This window comes from Capricornis sumatraensis, chromosome 1, assembly GCF_032405125.1.
Source record: "Capricornis sumatraensis isolate serow.1 chromosome 1, serow.2, whole genome shotgun sequence".
NCBI classification, from domain to species: Eukaryota; Metazoa; Chordata; class Mammalia; order Artiodactyla; family Bovidae; genus Capricornis; species Capricornis sumatraensis.
Window position 1 is genome coordinate 202,669,741 of NC_091069.1, and position 6,265 is coordinate 202,676,005.

The window sequence follows — 6,265 nt, forward strand, 5'->3', positions numbered from 1 at the left end:
TACATCATGTGAAATGCTGGGCTGGATGAACCACAAGCTGGAATCAAGATTGCCAGGAGAAATATCAGTAACATCAGATATGCAGATGACACCACCCTTCTGGAAGAAAGTGAAAAGGAACTAAAGAGCTTCTTGATGAAAGTTAGAGAGGAGAGTGAAAAAGCTGGCTTAAAACTCAACATTCAAAAAACAAAGATCATGGCATCTGGTCTCATCACTTCATGACCAATAGATGGGGAACAATGGAAACAGTGACAGACTTAATTTCTTGGGCTTCAAAATCACTGCAGATGGTGACTGCAGCCATGAAATTAAAAGATGCTTGCTCCTTGGAAGAAAAGCTATGACAAACCTAGACTGCATATTAAAAAACAGAGTCATTACTTTGCCAACAAAGGTCCATATAGTCAAAGCTATGGTTTTTCCAGTAGTCATGTATGGATGTGAGAGTTGGACTATAAAGAAAGTGCTGAAGAATTGATGCTTTTGAACTGTGGTGTTAGAGAAAGCCTCTTGAGAGTCCCTTGGACAGCAAGGAGATCAAATTAGTCAATCCTAAAGGAAATCAGTCCTCAATATTCATTGGAAGGACTGTTGCTGAAGCTGAAGCTCCAATACTTTGGCCAACTGATGCAAAGAACTGACTCATTGGAAAAGACCTTGATGCACAGTCCATGGGGTTGCCAAAAGTTGGACATGACTGAGTGAGTGAACTGAACTGAACTGAACTATGACTTGCTGAAGGTTCAGATGATGGTTGGATATTTTTTTAGCAATAAAACATTTTTTTAATTAAGATACATACATTTTAAAGACATAGTGCTACTATATACTTATTAGTCTATATTTTAGTATAAATATAACTTTTATATAAAACCAAAAAAAAATTGTGTGGCCAACTTTATTGTGATATTCCCTTTATTACAGTGGTCTGGAATCAAACCCACAATATCTGTAAGGTATGTCTGTACCAACCTGGGTAGGCTGTGTAGGGACTCTAAAGATGGAATTAAGGTAGTAATCAGCTCAACATTAAATTAGGAAGATTATCGTGCTGGGTCCAGTGTAATTACATAAACCCTAAAAAGTGGAAGAAGAAGGCAGAAAGGTGAGTCAGAGAGATGCTGAAGAAGGAGAAGTAGTAGGGAGAAGTAGTAGATGACACATGAAGAAGAATTCTTCAAAGAGAGTCAAGGCATAAGAAGGACTTGACTAGCCATTGCTGTTTTTGAAAATGGAGGAAGGGGGCCATAAGCCAAGTTACACAAGTGACCTCTGCAAGCTGAGCACAATCTCCATCTGACAACCATCAAAGAAATAGAACTCCAATACTAAAACTGCATGGAACTGAATTCTGTCAAAAACCTGAATGAACTTAGAAGTGGATTCATCCTCAGAGCCTTCAGAAAAACAAAAAACAAAAAAACAGCTCTGCCGAAACCTTGAATTTGGCCTGTTAAAATCCAGAGAAAAAACTGAGCCACACTGGCATGGACTTCTGATGTATACTGTGTAATTTTTAAATGAGTGTTATTTTAGGGTACTATATTTGTTGCAATTTGTTTTGGGGGACAATAGAAAAGAAATAAAGAGAGAATATGTTCAGCCTTTCACCACTGAGTATGGCATTAGTTGGCCACCTCCACCCCACAGGCTGAAGTAGTGCCTTTATATTCTTGGTTTGCTGTTTCTCTCAGCAATGGGTACTGAATTTTGTCCCTTTTGTTTGCATCCACTTAGATAATTGTATGTTTTTCAACATTTTTCTATTAATGTGGTGAATTATACTTTTTCTCTTTTTAATTAATATTCAGGAAAGTAATGACAACAAATTGAGTTTTTCATTTAAAGCATATAAAGGTGTAGGTTGCAAAAGGATACTCACTGTAGTATGGTGAAATTATTTATGCTGAGTGGATGAGTATTAATCCTCATTTTTTATCTTTTCTTAAGTAATAGTTTTATTGAGGTATAATTCATTTATCATGTAATTTCCCCTTTAAAATGTACAATTCAGTGATTTTTAGTATATTCAGAATTGTACAATCATCATATTATTTATTATCAGTACATTTTCATCGCCCCCAAAGAAGGCCTGTACCCATTAGCAATTATCTCTCATTCTCTCCTCCACCCAGTCCCAGCAATCACTAATCGACTTTCCGTTTCTATGGATTTGCCTGTTCTAGACCTTTCATATAAATGAAATCATTCAACATGCAGCCTTTGTGACTGGCTTTTTTTCATGTAGCATAATTTTTAAGGATAATCCACACTTCCTATTTATAAGTACTTCTTCCTGGTGGCTTCCTTCCCTGGTGGCTCAGATGGTAAAGCGTCCGCCTGCAATGTGGGAAACCTGGGTTCGATCACTGGGTTGGTAAGATCCCCTAGAGAAGGAAATGGCAACCCACTCCAGTACTCTTGCCTGGAAAATCCCATGGACAGAAGAGCCTGGTAGGTTATGGTCCATTGAGTCACAAAGAATCGGACACAACTGAGCGACTTCACTTTCACTTTTCACTTTACTTTCTTCCTTTTTATTGTTGAATGTTCCATTATATAGAATAGCATATTTCATTTATCCATTCATCAGCTGATGAGCAGTTAAGTTTTTTCTAGTTTTTTACTATGATGAATAATGTTTTATGAACATTAATGTACAAGTTTTTTGCAGGGATGAAAATTCTCTTGAGTATATAGCTAGGTGTAGAATGGTTAGGTCATATGCTGTCTCTAAGTCTGATATTTTGAGAAACTGCCAAACTGTTTTCCAAAGCAGCTGTGCTATTTCACAACCCCACTAGCAATGTATGAAGGTTCCAATTTCTCTACATTCTTGCAACAATTGTTACTGTGTTTCATTTCAGTCATTCTAGTGGGTGTAAAGTGGTATCTCACTGTAGTTTTGATATGTATTTCCTTAATAACTGATGATGTTGATAAGTTTTTTGTGTTTAATAGCCATTTCCATATCTTTGGAGAAACATCTATTCAAATCTTTAGCCAATTTTAAAAAATTATTTTTCTGTTTATTTTTGAGTTGTAAGAGACCTTTACATTTCTGTATACAGATCCCTTATCAAATATATGACTTGCAAATATTTTCTCCCTTTGCATGATTTTATTTTCACTTTTTTGATGTTGTCCTTCAAGGTACAAACATTTTCAATATTGATGACATTCAATTTATCTTTTTTTTAAAATTTACTACTTGGAGTTCTGCCCGCAGGCGCCACCTGGGAATCCCTTCACAATCCCAGCAGGAGCAGCACCGTGGATTCCTTTAAAGTGGTGCTGGAGGGGCCAGCACTTTGGGGCTTCTGGCCACAGGTGGGCAAGGACTTCAATGTGCCCTTCTCTATCTCCTGGCTCACTCAATCCTGGAGGAGTCCTGAGTATTGATGGTGAGGATGCAGAGGGCCTCATACACATGCTGGGCCCAAAACAAGATTCATGCCTGTGGGGAGAGCCTCAGCCTTGGTCTCAGCCCCCTCAGAGGAAACAGCAGAAGGCCCTGGCCCCTCACCATGGACCCCCCTCACCCCACTCCCACCCTCGCCCAGGCAGTATACCTTTGCACCCAGTGCTTCCTTCAACAAAACACCTGGCCTTCGGGGCAACCCCACTCGCTGACAGTGCCCTGTAGCAGAATGGACAGCTGCTCAGCAAGTAGTGGCTGATGGAGGACATGGAAGACTGGCAGCCAAAGTCTGGGACAGGCCAGTCCCATTCCTTCTGCATCCTCGCCCACCTCACGAGCACCGAGTTCATGCAAGACCTGATGAGAAGCACCTGAAGAAACCAAGGGAAAACTGTCCTGGAGCTGCAGAGCCCATGCCACACCCACCTCCAGGACTGGCACCCCTGGCACTCTGCCCATGTGCTCAACATGCAATGGTAGTCTGGCCTTCGCTGGCTGGCTGCCCTCTCTGCCTCTCTTTCTGGTCTTCCACCCAGGGCATCTCCCCTTGGTGCTTCCAGCTTCTGCCTACCTCACCCATCCCTTTCTTGCCCCTGCATTGAGCCTCCTGCTGGCCTAGCCCTGGCTGCCCTACTGGCACTGGGCCTGGCTCCATTTGACACTGCCCTCACTCTTTGCCCTATGGTACTGCTGTCTGCCAGGTCTGTGCTGGCTTGGGCATGAAAATAACTTCTTAGCCCTGCTTAAAAAAAAAAAAAATCTGCTTGCAATGCAGAGATGCAAGAGTTGATGCAGAAATGCAGGGGTTGATCTCTGGGTGGGGAAGATCCTCCAGTAGGAAATGGCAATCCACTTGTTTTCTTGCCTGGAATATTCCATGGACAGAGGAGCCTGGTGGCCTACAGTCTACGGGGTTGCAAAGAGTCAGACACGACTGAGTACACACACAAACACATGCTGTGAAAGGATTCCTCCCATCTAGTTAATTGGCACATCCATCATGTCATATATCATTTTTATCTTTTTTTGGTGAGAACATTCACATGCTACTCGCTTATACAACACTGTGTTGATTCATTATGCTATACAATACATCCTTATACCTTATTCATCTTATAGCTGAAAGTTTATACCTGATTACTAATCTCTTCCTATTTCTCCCTAGATCCTGGCCACAATTTTCTACTCTCTGTTTCTGGTTTGTTTTTCAAGATTCCACATATAATGAAATCTAAATTCAGTATTTTTCTTTCTCCACCTGGCTTATTTCACTTAGCATCTATGTGTTCATCTATGTGTCAAAAGTGGCAGGATTTTCTTCTTTCACATGACTGAATAATACTGTATTCATTGTGAATATATACCACACCTTCTTTATCCATTCACCCACTGACAAACACTTAGGTTATCTCCATACCTTGATTATGCGAGTAATACTGCAATGAACATGGGAGTGCAGATGTCTCTTCAATATTCTGTTTTCATTCCCTTTGGATATATACACAAAAGTGGGATTGCTGGATCATATGGTAGTTCTATTTTTAATTTTTTGAAGCACCTCCCTGCTGTTTTCCATAGCGGTTGCACCATTTCACAGTCCCCAAAACTGTGCACAAAGATTTCCTTTTCTCCACAACCTGCCAGCACTTGTTATCTCTTGTCTTTTTGATGATGGCCGTTTTAACAGGAGTGAGGTGATAATATCGTGATTTTGATTTCCCTGATAATTAGTGATGTTAAGAAATTTTCTATGTACCTGTGGGCCATTTGTATGTCTTCTTTGGAAAAATGTATATTCCATTCCTCTATTTTAAAATCAGATTTTTTTTTTGATTACTGAATTGCATGAATTCTTTTAAAAAAACAACAATGGCTAATTTTGTATTCAAGAACTCTAATAATTGCTTATTTTTAATATTTATTTATGTGGCTGTATCAGGTCTTAGTTGCAGCACATGGGATCTTCATTGCATCATTCAGGATCTTTCACTGTCGCACACAGATTCTATTTACGATGCAAGGGCTTAGTTGCCCCTCAGCTTGAGGAATTTTAGTTCCCCAACCAGGGCTTGAATTAATGTCCCCTACATTGCAAGGCAGATTCTTATTTACTGGACCACCAGGGAAGTCCCTGAATTTTGCATGAATTCTTGATGTATTTTTGGATACTTACACCTTATCAGATGTATGACTTGCAAATACTTTCTTCCATTCCATAGGTTGTCTTTTCACATTGTTGATGGTTTGCTTTACTATGCAGAAGCTTTTCCGTTTGATGTAATCCTTCTTCATATTTTCTTTTGCTACTTTTTCTTTTAATGAACTATCCAAAAAAATCACTACCAAGATCAATGTCAAGAAGCTTACCCTCTATGTTTTCCTCTAGGAGTTTCATGGTTTTGGTTCTTATGTTCAAGTCTTTAATGTATTTTGAGTTAATATTTATGTGTGGTATAAGATAGGAGACCAGTTCCATTTTTGTGCATCTGGCTATCCAATTTTCTCAACCTTATTTATTGAAGAACTATACTCTCCCCATTGTATATTCCTGCCTCCTTTGTCATCAAATTGGCCATATAGGCATGAGTTTATTTCTGGACTACTTTTATAATTCGTTCATCTATGTGCCTGTTTTTGCACAATACTGTACTGTTTGATTACTACAGCTGTGTAGTATAGTTTGAAATCAGGAAACACGATGCCTCCAGCTTTATTCTTCTTCCTGCACTAGATTACTTTGACTACTTGGGATATTTTGTGGTTCTATACAAATTTTATGATTTATTTATGTCAAAAAATGCCATTGGAATTTTGATAGGAACTGCATTGAATATTGGATTG

The 6,265-nt window shown here is 39.4% G+C and overlaps 1 pseudogene; it reads left to right on the forward strand.

Annotated features, from left to right (window-relative positions):
• The first annotated feature begins 1,699 nt into the window (after window positions 1–1,699).
• On the forward strand, window positions 1,700–3,904 carry LOC138076610 (PDZ and LIM domain protein 7 pseudogene; annotated as a pseudogene).
• Window positions 3,905–6,265: the final 2,361 nt, after the last annotated feature.